Here is a 19,423-nt window from a genome sequence, read left to right as displayed (position 1 = left end):
TTACAGCATAATGTCTAAATTGGGCTACTATCACGACTGTATAATTACAGCCCAATTACTTTGCACTACTGAACTCAATGCTAGTTTTTGCTGCAGCCGTTGCTCTTTTAACAATAGTTGTACAGCTCTTATTTTCAGTTTACTGAAGTGTTGTGAAATTCATATTTTGCACCGTAATAGGAATGACACATTAGAATATAGCAGGATAGCACGCATTAGTATGCCTGGGTAATTAACCTTATCCTCATGTAAATAAGATTAATTAGTAATTTTCTCCTCTAATCTGGTGGGAAACATGGATAATTATAGTTGTATTGTTCATGCAAATTTTACCCAAATATGCAGGAGGACATAACAGGTTGCAAAGGAAAGTTCAACTAAATGACTACTCCTGAATATACATCCATAAGAGACAGAAGCTAATTAAGACATGCTATCTACATAAATAAATATGGACACCTACTCTGCATACAACTGTTCCTCTGCCCTGTTTATCCAAGGTGTTCTAGTACAGGGCGCTACCACATAAGGTCAGTAACTGAAAAGTGATCTGTCTGTGCAATTACCAATCTAGCGACTCATAAGACACAAACAAGACCATCTCCCTAACAAAAGAAAAGTGGAATAGTGGCAAATACAGAGCAGTGGTTCCATACTATGGAACTACCAATGAACCAACAGTTATATGCTGAACAACTACCAATGAACCAACAATAGTGGCAAATACAGAGCAGTGGTTCCATACTATGGAACTACCAATGAACCAACAAGTGGTCAAGTGCATTCGACAGGCCAATCTCCCACAAGTGTCACATCTTTTGTTTGGGTTCTTGTCAGCTATCCTTGAGCACAGACTTCTTGTATACATACAAAATCTGTCTGCTGTCCACCCCAGCCAAACACAGATGATAGTCAGGGGTGTAGGGACAATGGATCAAGGGGATATGAGCATCTTGGGCTGCCAGGATCTGTGGAGCTGCCAAGATACCCCCATGCCCATCACCCAGGGCACCCCCTTGCCTGCTCCTGCACTCAGCCAAGTGAAGCTGGGATCACAAGACGTATCCTTCTCCTTCACAGCCCAGCCAGTGCTTTGTTCCAGTGTTGGCTGGCTGGCCCAGTGAGGCAAAGAAAGACACCCCCGGCCATTCAGCCCTGGAATAAAGTACTGACTGGGGAAGGATCAGGAGAAGGGCTGAGCAGCCGCTCTTCCTGGTAGTGGCCATGCCCCCTGCATCAGGTCAGATTCAGGGGGCATGGCCAGCATGAGGAGCAGGCCACTCAATTCCAGCACTGGCTGAGTTCCTTCTTTCCAGTGAGGCAGAGAAAGGAACTCCCAGCCAGTGCTGGAACAAAGCATTGACTGGCAAGAATCAGGAGTGGGGCTGAGCAGCCTCACTTCTGATACTAGCTATGCCCCCTGAGTCTGACGATGCAGGGGGTGTAGTCAGGGCATGCACGCACCTATTTTAAATTGGGGGGGCAGGGGGTGCTGGCACTCCCTAATGACAGTGCAGGTTGTTTCCCCCCCCAGCATTAAAATTGGCTTTATGTATCTATTGAAATCATTCACACAACACAAGCGGCTTGGGTAGGAGGAAGTTTATACAAGTAGCCCATGTCATCTGGGACACTGGGAGGCCTCCCAACCCAAGTGCTGCGGACCCGGGCAAAAAGCAAGGTAGGAGGGGAAAGGAGTCCTTCCTACCTCACTCTTTGATCGTACTACAGTGGCTCTGAAAATGGCCACCAGGATTGGCGACCATAGTGTCCAGAGTACAGCAGGGCCAGGGAGAGGAGCCCTGCTACATTGACAAGGGCTGCTTCTCCACTGCCCACGTGGTGCATTGTAGGATGTGTGTGGGGGTGTGTGCTTCCTCCTCTCTATCCCCCTTTGGGCATCCATTGCCATCATGTGGGTGTGCGGGGCATGTGGGCATGAGAGTGGTGGAACCTCAAGAGGCTTTGATCATCTAGGGGAAGGTAGGTAGGATCCTGCCTTCCCCTAAGCTCCCCCCAGTTTGGTTGTGTGAATGACCTCATTATTAAGGGTTTTTCTTTTCTTCTCTTTTTGTTATTTGTATTCTTTTTTTCTTCATTCAATTATGTAATCATTTATACTGATTATCGTATTTCTTTTTCTTTGATGTTGTTTAGTTGAAATAAAGGGGGGGGATGAAGATAGATGGCTATGCCTCACTATAAATGACCACCCAATGACCACCAAATAGCCAAGACTCCTTTTATTGGCATCTTTTCAGAGCCAGCCATAAAAAGCTGTCCGCAGAAGCAGGTTTTTGTTATAGGTGTAGCAGGGCTGTAGGTATAAGGAGCAGAAATTAGTCCAGGTAAAGTCTTTGGCAGAACACATCATGGTTTCCCAGACTTATATATTTTAAACTGATATATTGAGGTGCTTCACACGATGGTTTGCGGGGAGAGTGGGCTTAGTCCACTCTCCCTGCAGACAATCCCCTGTGGAGCCCGGGGAAGCCATATTGGCCACCCACATGACTACCGGCTCCATCACGGAGCCAGTGGGAGCTGTGGGGATTGGGGGCAAATGCACGGGGCATTCGGGGGGGGGGACGACTCCCAAGCACAGGAGGCTGCTTGTAGTCACCCGGTCGGGGGTCTACTTGTGTGTCGCCACTTTGTTAACCTGGAGCACTCGCTCTGTTAACCTCGTTTAAGGGGAGGGGGAATTAGGCGGGCTAGCCGCCTTGGAACCACTGGGCTCACCCGCAAGCCCAGTGGTTTCAACAATCACCAGAAAGCAGGCTAGGCTCCCTTAGCCTGCTTTCTGGTGATCGTCAGAATAGCTTCATTATCAAGCTTCATTGGAATGACTGAAAAGAGTTTTTTAATTGGTTAAATTTTATAAATGTGTAAAAGTCATTGGTATTCATCCAATTTATAATAATGTTTCTCCAAAGCATTTTAGGGATTGTGGTTTTGAAACATAGTTTTATATGTGGTCTGATTGCATAAATGGTTTATTAACAAGTTCTAGAACCGAGTTGGATGACATTTAATAGTTTAGCACCTAATGCTAAAGTGTTGATATGGAATGTCTTTGAGCAGGAATTTCAGGACACTATGAATAATTTCTTGTATTTCTCTTGCTTGTAGCTAGCTTGGAAATAGCACCTTAATGGGAATAGTCAGAACTCCCTTATAGTAGAGCAGTGGTTTTGACAAGTATGGTCCTTGGTGTTAATGGACAAATGAATGAAACAAGCCTGTGCCTATAACAAGCAAGGTGACTCAGACTCCTTTACAAGTTATTAGTACCCAATCCATTCATCTCATTTGTAAGTAGTGAGCCATTTGTTAAATGTTTTCCTGAAAGACCATATATCACTTTGATCCTATTTGATTATACTGGCACAAGCATGCCAATATAGTTAAGTTGGAGAGTGTTTTCAATGTTCCACCATTATAAGCCCTGAATATACTATTGCTTATGAAATCTAAATCATTTGTCCAGCCTACCTGGCCATCAGCACACATTCACCAGGTGGCAAAAGACACCTCCCCTGCAAATTTGGTGAAGATCAGTTGGGAAATGGCTTTAATAGAGCAGTATGTATGGAGGCTATCTGCGTCCTGGTGGGCAGCACAGCCGGCAGATAATTCTCCTGCCCACTGCTCGGTTCCACCGTGTACCCCTTACGTGTTCGAGCACATGCCGCTCCACCCTCAACAACCTGGCCTCCACCCCCAGGACTCAGATGGTCTCCACGCATATGCAGACTCCACGTATGCTTTCAGAACAATATATCATACAATAGTTTATATGCTAAAAGATGTTCTTATGGTGTTGTATTATGTTAATAAAAGTGTAACTGCAGGATGTGATGTAATCACTCCATGTTCACCATCCTGACACAATGAGAAGTTAATGGAATCAGGATTGCAGTTTATTGTTACTTTTGGCACTTTGTCAAATCCCCTTGTATGTACACACTTTGTTAGGCTGTCAGCCAGTATGAAATATATACACTACACATATATACAAATTCATTGCTACACTTCCTCACAAGTGAAAATGAGAGCAAAAATTTGGCAGTCCAAAAAAATTGGTAGTCCAGATGAACCTATTTTCCCATCCTTGGAATAGAACGATAGCTCAACTATCAACAAGAATGCAGCCTCTGCAGCTTCATTCTGATGCCCAGAGGAAAGCAACTCTTGTCTTGAGAAATAATGACAATTTCCATCTCCATCCCCAACAGTGATCAGGATTGCCATTTCTGTTCAAACAATTCCCTTTTAAAGGGTCATGTCCGCACCATGAGTCTCTTAGCAACCATAAAGTCTTTGCTGTGTCAAAGTCTTTCCAGGTAATTTAGAGTTCATTTTGTTTCCATTGAACTTCAAAATTACAAGGACAGGCTGCAACAAGAACGTGACTGATGATTCTATGTTCCATAACCACCCAAAAGAAAGGAACAACTGATCAAGAGGACCGAGTGGGCGGGGACACATACTACAGGCATGACTGAACCAAAGCTAAGCACTTCTTCCTCCTGTTTTCAGTTGGAGTTGAACATTTACTTAACTCTCTTTGACTGATAACAGTGTAAATTCAAAATGTGTCATGTTGTTGCATCACTTCATACTTGTTCCTAGTGGCTGACATTCTAACAAGGCACCAGTGCTTCTGGAGAGTTCCAGACTCATGCTGCACCAGTATACGTGTCTGTGTGTTTGTGTGTGAATTTCAGTGCCTGAAGGTTATGCAACCCTCAGTGAGAATTTTTTGAGTGGAAGAGAGTATTAGGGGTGTGCACGGCACTGGTCTAGCCGGTTCAGCTCAAATCCAAACTGGATTTGAATTGACATTACCTGGCCTGGTTCCGGGTCCAGCTGAACTGGGTTTGAATTCCTTCAGCCATTGAACCAGACTGAACCAGTTTGGGGATATATTTGTAAATAGCTCAGTTCACCCATGGTTTGGTCCGCGTTTTGAGGTGAACTGGCTCCAGTTCGAGGTGAACCAGTTTGGGACGAACCATTCATGCACACCCCTGGAGAGTGCTTCCTGCAGAAAGGGACATCAAAATTTGTTCCCGCTGCTGAGCAAGCAGTGGAACTGAGTTAATTTAACTTTTCAGAAGCACTGGTGCTTCTCTCATTGCACCAGTGCTTCGTTAGTCAGGATGCTAGCCCTTGAACTCAGGAATCTTAAAGAGTTGATTCCATTTGACCCCCATAGGGGTAGAAGTGACACCTGCCAACTGAAAACATTCTATTTGCTTGGTGTTTCAGTCAAATTTTTCTTAGATGTTATGTTTGCATGATCATATTTGCTATTTTACTAGTTCAAGTTTTACCTAGCACTATCATTACATACATTTCTAGCTTACATTCTTTAAAGTAGAGATGTAATGAATATTCCAGTTTTTAAATTCCTGGAGTGAAAATTGCATATTTGCAGCTACAGATAAATATCCCAAATAAAGCAACATGATTTCCTAACATATAATTCTAGCAGATGATCATGGATCCACAAAAAAAGTGGTGACTTGTGGCAGAAGATGTTTCACCTTAAGCTAATTGCACAGAATGGGAAAGTCTGTGCATTAGTCTGTTATTTTGAGAAACTGCCTATCACAATTTGCAACAGCAAGTCAATCAGCACACTGAGCAGGGAATGAAATATAGAGCGTTAGGAAGTGGGGGAAAGTGAATCATTCTGAAAATCCTAACTTTGCTAAAAGTATGTCTGACTTTGTGGATCAATACCCTGAATATTTTAAGAGAATGAGGCTCTGCACACAATCCGTGTGTAGAGCCTACTGGCTCTGTGGGGAGAGTGGGCTTAGCCCACTCTCCCCACAGATGAGCAGGGAGCTCGCCCTGGGAGGCTGGATCGGCCGCCCACACGACTACTGGCTCCATCACAGAGCCGGTAAGGGCGGTGGGGATCAGGGGCCTCCGGGCCCCTGGAAGTCCCAGAATGCCCCATGTGAGTGCACGGGGCATTCTGGGGAGACCCCTGAGGCCGGGAGCCTTGTTGGAGCCTCCCTCCCGGTCAGAAGTCTCATTGTGGAGGCATGCCGTAGCGACTCACAGTCGCCAAAATGGGGTTAGTGGAGTGCTTGCTCTGCTAACCTATTTAAGCGGGGGAATTAAGTGAGCTAACGGCCGGGAGCTGCACAGCTGCTGGCATTTCTCACGACCACTCTAAAGCAGGCTGGGCTCCCTTAGTCCACTTTTGAGTGGTCATGTGAATAGCCCCAATGTCTTCTTCACTATGAGCCCCATTACCCATTGAGATCATCTGGAGAGATTTGGCTGCAGTTACCACCAGCTCATCTGGTGGCTACACAGGGATGGGCCTTCTCCGTTGCTGCCCCGAGACTCAGGAATGGGCTCCCTGCTGGAATAAGAGCCTCCCCACCTCTGACAACTTTTCAAAAGTCTCTAAATACACATTTATTCACCCAAGGTTTTAAACTAGACTTGTGGTTTTAAATTGTTTTAATTTCTGTTTTAATTTGTTTTATATTGCTGTAAACTGCCCAGAGATGGAAGTTTGGGGCATATTATATAATAATATAATAAAACAAACAAACAAAAATTTGTTTACTGGAAGATAGATATAACTGCAGATATAATAGTGAAGGTTCCATAACTCTTGAATGTAAAGAAATGAGAATTGTATTAAAATGAAGACTATGAAGGAAAGCAACACAAGAATAACACAACAGCAGCAGCAGTACACAATACTTTTTATAAGCTGAGCAAACAACACTATAGGCTAGCCTTCCAGAATACACTGGCCCACCAAGAATCTGAAAATGTTTTAGAGAATATAAAAGAGGTTTTACAAGACTCAAGAATTTGGGGGGAAAGTTGTGTCTGCCCAGCTTTCTCCGAGTTTCTTTTCCAAGTTTCCAGGCTTTCTCTGTAGCTGCCCCAGGGCTTTGGAACAAGGTCCCTGCTGAAATAAGACCATCTCCTTCTCTGCTCATTTTTAGTAAGAACCTCAAGAACCTCCTGTTCTCTCAGGCTTTTAATTTGAATTAATTTTAATACTTTAAAAAAAATCTTTAAATAATTTTATTCTATTGTTTTTATTGTCATGTATTTTAATCTGTGACTTTTAAATATTTTAAATTTTGTACACTGCCTAGAGATATACATATCAGGCGGTATATAAATAAATAAATAGATAAATAGATAAATAAACAAATAAATAAATATGTTGTAACTGAATTTTACCCAAAGCAAGTAAGGGTTTCAGTTGCTGGGCAAAATATCAGAGGAGTTTCCAAGGAAGCCAAAAGGGTTTTGACAAGACTAGAAAAGTGTCTCAGGGGAGTTTTGTATATCTCTGTATTTTCATAACCACTTGAGCTCTTTTACATGGTGAAGAGAAGGAGAACATGACTCACACAATGTAGGATTTTAAAAAATAATTGTATGGAACGGAAGTGAATGGATCCACTATTAACTGATCCTCCAAGGTATACAAAATTTCTACAGGAGAAGAGAAGCAGAAAGCAGCAAGTTCCCCATTAGTGGGAGTCTGTGATAAGAGCCCTTGGGGAAATAAAATGATCTCTAGTATTGAGTTTTTAAATTGATGGATACATTAGGAAAAGCAGTCCAGTTAACTGATGGACAATGTACGTTCCACAAACTAGTTAAGACAGAGTGCTTAGTTGTACTCAACTCAATTAAAGTACAATTCTGTGACACAGTGAGTTCAAGCCTTGTGCTATACCAGATAAACATATTTTTGTTGGTAGAACAATGTTGCCTCACATATGCCAACTGGAAATCTACTTTCTACTGAGGCAGTAACCCTCTTCAGACATTAGAGGGAATTTAATTAATTAATTAATTAATTAATTAATTAATTAATTTCTATACCGCCTAATATAGAAATCTCTAGGTGGTGTATATATTAAAACATAATATAAAATAGAAAACATTTAAAATTCATAAAATGGATAAAAATCACAATAGATAAAAACGCATTTAAAATTTTTAAAAATACATTTCAGTTAAAAGCCTGGGAAAATAGGTATGTTTTCAGGGTCCTCCTAAAAACAAACAGAGAAGGAGATGTTGGAAACATATCGGCAGCCAGTGCAGTTCTTTTAGAATCGGTGTTATAGAGTCCCTTCAGGTAAACCCAGAGACCAATCTGGCTGCCACATTCTGTACCAATTGTAGTTTCCGAACTATGTACAAAGGCAGCCTTTTGGTGTGGTGCACAATTTCAACCATCGGAAGCAGGTCGGAAGTCTCACCCTGACCTATCACTCACTGCCTCCTCTGCACCATTCATGGATATGACAGCGTTAATCTGAGGAGATGAATGCTGCATCTATGATGGCAGGTAATTCCTTGATTGGGAGGCAGGATGCCTTAGCCTCCTGATCACAGAAGTGCCTGCCATCATGGAAACAGTGTTTGCCTCTTCAGCTTAACGCTGGTATATCCATGAACAGCGTGGAGAAAGCAGTGAGTGACGGGCCAGGGCAGGACTTCCCACCCATTTTTGGCATGTGTGCGCATATATCACACTGTTTCCTCGAATGTCTGAAGAGGGATGGTGGGTCCTGGGTTTGGAATTAGAAGTTCTGGTTTCAAATCTTCACCTAGCCATAAACAACTTGCTCAAGATCATGTCCTTTCAGCCTCATCTACCCATTTGAAAATAGGATTTGCTGTGACATTACTTACAGTCTTACAGACTTTTTGCAAGAATTGATGGAATATCATTTCAACATGCAAATTGCTTTGTGTTAAGTGATTCCACTGCTAAAGTAAATGTGACTAAACTGGCTTAGTCCAATAACTCTAGGCTAACTGGTTTGTGATCCACACCTCAAAAGTGCTGGTAGTCCTCAGCAAATACTAAGGTCAAGGATATAAAAGTACTGTCCCCCACTATATGAGTTTCTTGGTATAATTTACTCCAGTGTCTGTGTTTCAGGATCTCATCAGATGCCATTCTTCACAACCTTCATTAAAGCAGGAATTCTTCAGTTCCTTGAATATTTTCAACTGCTGATGGCTTGTTTAAAATACAGTTTTCTGCAGCTCTCTGTAAATCTGCCATCAATGTTATGCTTTTGTATGCTTGCATTTTCCTCAAAAAATAATGACATTTGGAAATTATAGGTAGCCAATTATCAGGAATGGTGCAGAAGCTTTTTAAAGTTCAAGATGGGAATGTAGCAAGAAGATTCTGTCTAGAACAGAATCTTGAAAACAATGTTTGGCAGAGAAACAGCCAGAAGTTTTGGACAGTAACTATAAATACATTTTGCTGGCCCAATTGGATTAAGTTGAAAAATCAGATCACAGAATCATAGGTCAGTTCACACATGGCTCAAATCAGAGGTGCAAATGCCCCCATGAACACTAAATGAGGAGTTGCCTCATTTAATAATTCATATTTTTAAACCCCCAAAACATATTTTCTCCAATCCAAAACTGTCTTTTCTTTTTTCCTATTCTGAAATTTAAATGAAAGTTGTTCCTCAAGTATCCCCTTTGTCTGCGCCCCTGGTCCAAATCAAAGTCCCATGTATGATGGAGTGCAAAGGGCCAGCCATGCAAACACCAGTAGAGTATAATAGCAATAGCACTTAGCAATAGCACATTTATATACCGCTTTATAGCCGGAGCTCTCCAAGCGGTTTACAATGATTTAGCATATTGCCCCCAACATTCTGGGTACTCATTTTACCGACCTCGGAAGGATGGAAGGCTGAGTCAAGCTTGAGCCCCTGGTCAGGTTCGAACTTGTAACCTTCTGGTTACAGGGCGGCAGTTTTACCACTGCACCACCAGGGGCATAATGTGATATGGAGCCCACGTCCACATGTTATATATGTCTGTAAGTTCTGCCTAAATGATATTTCTCTGCCAAAAAGGTGAAGGAATTTCACATGAGAATGAGTTATGTCCAGTTGTGAGCCTTTTGTTACATGTTATGTGCATTATGCCTAAGTTGTGACTTGAGCCTGGAGTGTTGAAGAAGTACCTGCTTGCTGCTTCTATGTAAACCTGCCCAGTTATTAAGAACTGTTTTGGAGGGCCTGTTCAGAGTTAGGTGGCAATGAGGAGCAATGTCTTTCCAGTTGTGGTGCTCCTTGGAATGCCCTACCCGTATCCATTTGCCAAGTGCTCTCACAGATAGATTTTAGGCATTAGGTAAAGATGTTTTTATCCTCATTGGTTTATATCCTGACTAGCGAAGCACTAGTGCAATAGAACATGAAACAGTGATTCTGAAAAGTTCCACTAACTCAGCTCCACTGTTGGCTCAGTTGTGGGGCAAATTTCAGTGACCTGACCTTCTTTTTGTGCCACAGGAAAATATGACCCTGAGGGTCATGCAACCCTCAGGGACATATTCTCAGGTGACATATAAGACTTCCAGGGGAAGGTGAGATCACTGAAATCACATGCGCGTGCATACACACACACACAAACACAGAGCATTAAACTGGAGTTCTTCAGAAGCACTGGTGCTACACCAGTGCTTTTCCAGTTGCCTGGTGGTTCATTAGTTAAGATGTCAGCTACTGGCTTTTCATGCCATCTGGCTTTAATGCTGTTCCTGAATTGACTGTTTTATTTAATCTGTTTACTTGTTTTACATTTTATTCCTGACTTTATTATATATTTTATGAACGTTGTTGTTAGGCACCAGTTGAGGAGATATAGATATAGATATAGATATAGATATAGATATAGATATAGATATAGATATAGATATAGATATATATATATATATATATATATATATATATATATATACCATTTTTATATCTATCTGTCTATCTATCTAGCTATGATATTGTTGAATCATCATCATTGTCTGGCCCCTGCTTGGCAGCCGTATCTTTATGACATTTCAGTTGCTAGACAATTCTCCTCCTCCAGGTTTTGTTGGTCTGGTAGGCAGCAAAAGATTCCTTTGGGAGCCTCCATGTTTGTTGGCCTTTGTGAAGTTCTGCAAGGTGACTGGCAGGGTATATATGCCTGTGCCTGTACCTATGACTCATTGTATGTATAGACCCCATATCCAAAGCCTTACATTAAGCAGGCCTGAGACTCCTTTAGAAGGAAACTTGTCACACTGACATCAATGAAACTTTCTTCTAAGAAAGTGTCTTAGGATTAATTTCAGTCTACACTGTCTCACAACCTTTCAGCACAAACATGGCCCTGCGGTCAAAGAACTATTCAGGAAAAAGGTGCCCAGGGTTTTATGTTGGCAAAATATGATCCATTACAGCATGATGTCAAAATTCAGTCATACTGAGAGTATTCATATCCCCCAAAGCCAAGTAATAGAGGACTGAGATGAAAATGTAGTAATCTAAGCATATGCTTAGAGGTAGATAAGATTTATTCTCTGGATTCCATTACGCTCATTTAAAAAAAAAATTGCATATCCTAAGACTGATGGATGATTAAAGCTGTGTACACAGATAGTCTGAGATGATTTTGCAGACAGCTATGCCTGTTGAATTACATAAACTCAAAGTGTTACAACTGCAGCATTGCAAAGAAATAGGTGTGGAACCAGAAACTGAGTGATTTTTAAAAAGATTTTACTTATACAAAGATTTAGTTCTGATTCTCTCTATTCTACACTAGGCATGAACATATTTTCCCAGCGGTGAAGCAAGGGGAGAACGGCCCATGTTCAAGTAGTGAAAATGGCCTTCATTCATGGTGCCCCCCCCATCTTGCAGGCACATCTGCCAGTAAGTGCCCCCACTGTCAACACTCCTGCCGCCAGCTGCCTGCAATGCCTCCTCCTCCTGCATCTACTTGCCTAGCTTCCAGCCCCATCCCCTTCCTTCCAAAGGTTCCTGGGCCCAATGGAAGGAAGATGGGTCGGGGAGCTGGGTGAGCAGATGCAGGAGATGGTGGGGAGGCATTTGAGAGTCACCTCACTTGCCTCTCCCCTCTATTGGCTGGCCTATGCTCCTCCTGCCACCACCCCGCTGCTACCACCACTTTCCCAGTATGCTCAGACCAAGGCGGTGGTGCGCTGCAGGAGCACTGCAGCCCCAGGAGAACTGGCCAGTGTGGGATGGGAGATGAATGAGGCAGCCCCAGAGAGAAGCGATGTGGCCCCGGAGGCAGGAGAGCACCCTATTGTAGCTTTGCCCCCAGATTTCCCCTATTCATTCATCCCGGCACTTTACTACTTCTGAATTCCAGTTCTTACTTGAAGAATTTTGAAAACTAATTCCTGTATTGGAGCATTTGCAATTTGTTGCAGCCTTCAGTTCCTTTCCACCTTTTCTCTCTTCAGATAACCAATGTGTGTTGCTTTTTGCAGTGTTTAATCAAGATTGATTTAGTCATAGCTATAGGGTGGTTTAAGATTTAATATGGAACCCGAGGTATATGTTACCTCCCTCAGCCCCAGAAGCGTACACTCCCCGCTCCCATCCCCACATGAATGCCTACTTAGATTGATGATTACAACATCTGAATCTATCAGTCTGAGCATGTTCTAACCTACTTGCTTCAGGGAACCTGAGATCTGAACCTGAGGGCCAATGTTAGTTTCACATCTTGGGTTCCCTGAAACAAGAAAGTTAGAAGATGCCAGGATTGGTGTGTTCAGACACTGTGGCCATCCTCAGCATGTCCTATCCTACAAAGGAAGTAGACAGCCATGTGAGAATGGGAGGAAGACGTATGTGCTCCATGGGTTGAGGAAGGTTGCACAAACCTTGAATTCTGCATTAAGTTTGAACCAATCCATAGTCATATTAAGATTCTTTCTGAGTGCTATTTTACCAATGTGCAGGACTGCATGTGCACAACATTACAAAAAAGCAATGCACACCGGAGTTCCAAACATTTGTAAAGCACCACACTGAAAGATTCCTGATGTGATCATACACATGATCCAGACTGCTGCAGTATTTTAACAGTGTACATAGGCAATTCAAGGAAGGGTGGGGTGTGTGTGTGTGGAATACATAAAGTACAGTTAAAAGTTGTAGCCAACTGTGCACGCACAGAGCTTTGTACAAAATCCAGAAATTTGTATGAAAAGACAATTACAGTTCCAGAACCATTTCTCTGAGACTTGCAGGGAATTTTTTTAACATGCATTCTTCTGTCCTATGGCTGCAATTAGAGAAATCGTGAAGTATAAAAACAGGAACATTAGATATAGGCAGCCTTGGTCATTTGGAGTAAAGGTGCACAATTGTGTGAAGGAGAGAAGTAACTGCTGATATGAGAAGTTCAAAATATGAAACAGCACATCCTGTGTTCAGGGGAGGTGTGCAGTACTCTTAGAAGACTAATATGTTATTGTTTACTAAGGACTAGGAAAAGGAATAGAGAGAAAGGAATAGATACTCAGACTACCAAGGGAGCTGTGCAAAATGAAAAAATGTCACAAATTTCACCCAAAATATTTATATTTATATTTATTCATTTAGTCATTTATTTAACATTTATATCCCACTCTTCCTCCAAGAGCTCAGAGCAGTGTACATGGTTATGTTTACCCTCACAACAGCCCTGTGAGGTAGGTTAGGCTGAGAGTTACATGTTTTTCTCTTTGGCATTCCTATGGATGTTTTAGCTAAGGGAAGAACATTCCCCTGTATTCCATCAAAGCACCTCCCCCTGCCTTAGAATCCCTCTCAAAGGATGCCACAAGTGGCTGACATCCAGACTAACGGAGCACTGGTCCTTCAGGAGAAGCACCAGTGCAGCACCAGTGCTTCTGAAAAGTTCCAAACTAATGCTGCACCAGTGCTTGCACTGGAGGGATTCCAATCACCTCCCCTTTCCCCGGAAGCATTCTGTGACACCTGAAAATGTGTCCCTGAGGGCTGTGCAATCATTGGGGACATATGGGGGGGCACAGAGTACTTCTGGGGGAAGGGGAAGTTGATGCAATCCCCTTCCACTATGTGAACATTAGTTGAATTAGATGAATTAGTTGAACTCTTCAGAAGTGCTGGTGCTTCTTCCATTGTGACCTTGCTTCAATATTCTGGATGTTAGTCGATATCTTTCCATGGGGCAATCTGAGGGGAGGGTGGAAATGGTGGCTACCAGAGGCCTTTGGGACGAGTATTGCTACCAAGAAATAGCCAACCGTAAAAAAAAAAAAGGATGAAAGAGGTACAGCAATTCAGATTTATCCCATTTTATTTTCCCAAGTTCCTGAAAGTTCCTGGGATAACTTTCAACTCACCTTTACTTTGAACTGTGATGGCTCTTTCATGCACGGAATTTATCAGTGTGCACATGTGAGCAGGACCAACATCCCTCACAAGCACACAAAGACTAATGAAATGTACCCCTTGTTATTTATATTTGTCAAACATACATGCTACCTAATAAGAGTGGGACTAGAGGAATAAAGCAATTCTGGCATATGTTAAAAAGCTCTGACGTCTCTTCCAAAAACAGTGGGCAAAGTGGGGCGTAGACAGTGATGTCTGGACATAATGTGAGGAACATCGTGATGCAGGCCAAACATGGCTTGTAAAAGAAACCTCTCTACAACTTTACTTTCTTTTGCTTACATTCCTTCTGCCCACTGAGGTTCAGTCTAGCCAGAACTTCTGATTCTTTTCTTTTTCTTCTTCTCAGTTGGGAGTGGTCATATTCCTTCCTTCCTTCACTGTTCCTTCCCTTAAGGAGGCCACAGAGCATGCTGCAGCAGACAGTTCTGAGCTCTATTGAAAAATTTAAAAGAACAGCAAGCAGGCATCCAAACACAGCTCTTAGGGAAATTTTATATAAATTAATAAAAGTGGCAAAGCCACATGCATAATACATCACAAAACATCATGCATTGTCACAACAAAAACAGAAAGAAAGCCCCCACCCCCAATAAATGCTAGTTGGCTCTGGAGAGAAGGGAGTTTTTGTTCTGTGATAAGAAATCCATTTGTTGAGCTGGAAACTGCAAAGAAACACACACTTAAAGAACCACAACAATCCATTGAGCAAATAGCACCCAAGCCCTTGTGGACTGGTCCATAAACTGAGAGCTGCATCTGATTCAATCAACATAAATAAGTAACTCTCAATTTATTGCATCAGTGATATGGCTGAATGTAGTTCATATGGGGCTGGTTCACACGTACACTTTAACTGAGGTTATAGCTGCCTGAAGTTGTGATTGTAGTATGCCCGAACACGCAAAAATGCATTTAAGGGTCTAAAGTTAACTCCAGTTTGCCCCACCAAACTCAAATTAGAATTAGTTTTAATTCTAAGGTTTTTAATTCTTAGGTTTTTTCTAAGCTTCATCACTGACAACCACAATTTTGCTGCCAAAGAGTTATGGCAAATTGCAGACTCGACCATAACTGTAGTTAAGCACCCATTTCCAAACCCCAACCATAGAGGCAGTGGTGCAGACCTGCCCGGGGACGTGGCTGCTCCATGCTTTTGGCACTTCTTGCTGGCAGCCACACAGAGAGTCAGCCATGTCCTTCCTGTCAGCTGTGGAGGTATGGAGTTGCCAGACAACAGGGATGTCAACACACCCCATCCTGGATTGGTCAGCCTGTCAAGCCACACAGCCACTCAGGGGCACCCCCCCTTCCAACTACGTTCATTGCTCTCCACACCCGGCAAGCTTTAGGGTGAGGGCATGGGATGACAGAATGCTCCCAAGAAGGGAGCAACAGTCTTGGGTGTCCACAAGCACAACCACTCCAAGTGGCAGCACAAGCAGGGTCCTGTATCATGGTGCCGGGAAAGGGGGGAAATAGCCGGGTGGGGGGAGCCAAAGGCAGACCCAAGCAGGGAAGCTGGAGCAACCAAATTCTATTTTTCATACAGAAAGGATGGGAAAGAGGGGCCAAGCCCATTCCCCAGATGGGTGTATTTGCTCCCTAAATCCTCCTCATTAGAAGAACCACCTGTGAGGCATGAATGCAAAATGTACAAGATGGTACTTGTGTTGTACGAGCTGGTGCACTTTTGCATGCTACAACACTAGCCCATCATCCCATGGACCACTCTCTCATGAGAGTGGCAGACTAAGGGAAGCGATCGAGGATGCTCCATGCAGGAAAGCTGAGGGGACGGGCACTTGGGCAAGTGCTGTCCTGGTCTCAGTGACTGCCACCAAGCCACTGTCAAACCCTGTGCCCTGCCAATCCACCCACCAATGTGGAGGTGTGTGCACCCCTACCCACGGCCCCCATGTGTGAGGCAGCCATCCCAGGGAAGCTGGAAACTGGGGCTCTCTACCCTTGGTAATCACCGTGCCTGGAGATCTACATACGCTGCAATGCCAGTCCTGGCCTGGGAATTTTGAATGGCTGGAAGGATATGCTCCGCAATCCATTGCCCACACTGTCCATGCAAATGGTTTGTGTGGGGGTGCTATTGGCAGGGTTGGAAAGGCAGCTGCCCCCTCCCAGAAGGGATTCCTGAGCAGCCAAGTTCTATTCTTTTCACAGACAGGTTGGGGAAGGAAAGGCCCCCTTATGCCTCCAAAGGCTTACTTATTATCAGGGTCGGTCACTAAGGACAGTCTTGGGTCAACTGAGACCCTTCTTCAGGGATCCAAAAACCCGACTCACAGTTCAGTGGCTAGGCACTCCAGACAGCCCATGAGATGGACCATCATAGTGGAGAGTAGAAAAGTGAATTGTCTGGACCAAACATAACTGCTTCAAGAGAGTAATTTATTCTCTTCTCCACCTAACACCTCCCTCACGAGAGCGCCGGGCCATGGTTTTTCTGAATAAAGCAAGAATGGTTTCTGGCTCACAGCTGCAGGAAGTGCTACCTCAGAGACCACATACCTAGCCTTGAGGACCACAGACAAGCTGCTGCGATACCATGCCCCATGCCTGACCACCCCTCCATGTGCACACGTGGCCCCTGCAGACGACCGAGCTGCCCTGGGGTTGGGGGAGCAGAGGAAAGTGTCCTCTTCCACAATTATCTGCACCTGCTTATCTGCATACGGTGCACAGATGGACCAGACCCGGGATTTAAAAAATTTGACTGAATGTCCTGTTGGCCAACCCCATGGGCGTGATATGGTACAGGGGGTATAGGGATGTCCTCTGTGGTACGTGCAGGGCTTCAGAGGGATTTGGGGAGAGGAAAGTAGCGGGTTCCCCCCTAATCTTCAACAAAGTGAGTCAATAAAGTGGGGCCCCCTTGGATTCCCTGGTGGGCGGCTCAGGTCATGAGCTCTCAGTCCGTGTGTGGGGATAATGCCTGCATATCCCATTCTAGCGAATGTGGGTTTCCCCCTCCCCTCTGCCACTGAAAGCATGATTTTCCCCCTCCAAAAACTTCTGGGAATTGGAGTTTGCATGGTGCTTTCAGGGTGCAGGGCCAATTGTTGGGGGAGCATTGACATAGCTGGCAGAAGCAGCACTGGCATTGCAGGGCTTTCAATGTACTTCCACTGCTGAGAAGTGCTCCGTGCGTGGAGTGGGCGGAGCGCTCTGAAAATGCACAATCATGCTTGGCACACCCTGCTGGGGATTGCAGCCAATCGTGGACAAGCAGCTGACACAGTGATGCTTTGCCCACAGTCTGGCTGCTGAGCTGGCTGGGATTGGACTGGGAGGCCGATCAGCAGGGAGGGGCTCCCCTCTCCTTCATCTCCAGTTCGGCTGACCTAACTGTACATTAGTTTGCTGTACATTTGCGGTGCAAACTGGAATGAAGAATTTTAACTCTGGTCAGGCTTAACTGCGGTTATAGTGTACATCTGAATGCAGCCATGGAAGAGATGGAAACACACATGATTGATTAATTGCAGTTACACCTCAACTATTGTTTTAGAATAGTGGTTTTTAAGCTTTCACTCTTCAGATGAAACATTACACTGGTTGCTGAGGGATTTGTGTGTGTTGCAGAGGATTCTGGGGCAGAGTCTAAGGCACACCCTTAATCAATGTAGGATACAGGGCATAGAATGCACTTAACTTTCACCTTTGGCTACCTATCACAGGGAAAGATGATAAAGTTGTCATCAGGAAGGCTTGTCGTAGGCTGTACAGAATCTCCCTTAGAAATTTCATGTGTCTTATAGACATTCAAATTTCATTTGACTTTCCTTGGAATTTTCAAATGTTTCACTTTGGGAGGAACCCTGACATTCCCTTCCAATCTTACTTTGTGGGAAATTTCAGTATTAGCAGAGGGATCCACAGATACTCCTTGAAATTTTTTACTTGTATTATATAAACATTTTTGGCTTCTCTTGTAGGGCAGGCAAAAGTACAATAGTTGCTTACACCTTTTCCTGATGCACAAATGTAATGATGAAAAATGCTTGAAGTTCTGTCTGTCAGACAGCTCTTAAAGGCACAGGAACTGTGCCAGAGAGAGAGAGAGAGAGAGAGAGAGAGAGAGAGAGAGAGAACAACCCTCTGATGAGTGTTGGCAGAGTAGTACAGTTATTTTTATATAACACTATGATGTATGGGTGTGTGCACAGTCATGTGTGCATGTATGCATGAAAATGCTCCTGAGACATACCCTGAGCTTTTAAGAAAAGCAGGGCAGGGCAGACATCTGCCATCCAGATTGCATTTAAAGCAAATTATGTTGTAGGAAAAGTGATTTTAAAGGAACTGAAATGAATAATGTTGATTCTGTTGAAAGTTCAGGATACATCTCAGGAGCATTTTCATGCATACATACACACATGACTGTGCACACAGAAACAACATTATATCTACTTTTCATATAATGTCAATGGAGATGTTCCAAACACTGCTTCCTACACATTGGCTCTTCCACATTAAAGAAAGGGGGGGGGGGGATCCCTGCAGGTCAAAAACTAGTACATCAAGGAGAAGATGGGACTAGTATTTTTCTCTCTCATCCCAGAAGCTCCTTACATACAGAGAGGAACATTCAGACATGGAATTCCTCCATATTTAGTGAGATGTGGTACTCTCCCAATAAGGCCATGATACAAGATTATGCTGAATGTGTAGAGCAGCAATCAGGGAGGGAAGAGCTATCCTTACAAGAATAGGTCAGCACCTGGAAAAGCCCATAAAACACAATAGGGTCAAGTAACCTTCTACAATCAATGCAGTACTTAGGGAAGACTGTGTAACATAAGATCACAATCCATATCCCACCAAACATTTGTTATAGTTAACATCAAATAGAATTACAGAGGCGGAAAGGATAGAAAGGATCCATGCAGCCCTGTCTTCAGCCTGCTGATGACCAGTCTTGTCTGTTAACTGAGGGTTTCTTGCAAAGGCAGCTGGAAAAATAACCAATAGTATACAATCCACAGTATTTTGGGCAGGACAAAGAAACAGATACCAAAAATATATGCATGCAGGCCCCTAGCTTGACTTTCAGCAACAAAAATAGTTTCAGGTACGGTACATTTCCACTGTATAAGAGCCATATGTCATATACTGAGGCTCTTCTCACG

This window comes from Hemicordylus capensis, chromosome 3 (assembly GCF_027244095.1).
Source record: "Hemicordylus capensis ecotype Gifberg chromosome 3, rHemCap1.1.pri, whole genome shotgun sequence".
NCBI lineage: Eukaryota > Metazoa > Chordata > Lepidosauria > Squamata > Cordylidae > Hemicordylus > Hemicordylus capensis.
The sequence above is the reverse complement of the archived record's forward strand: the minus strand, read 5'-3'. Positions refer to the sequence as shown.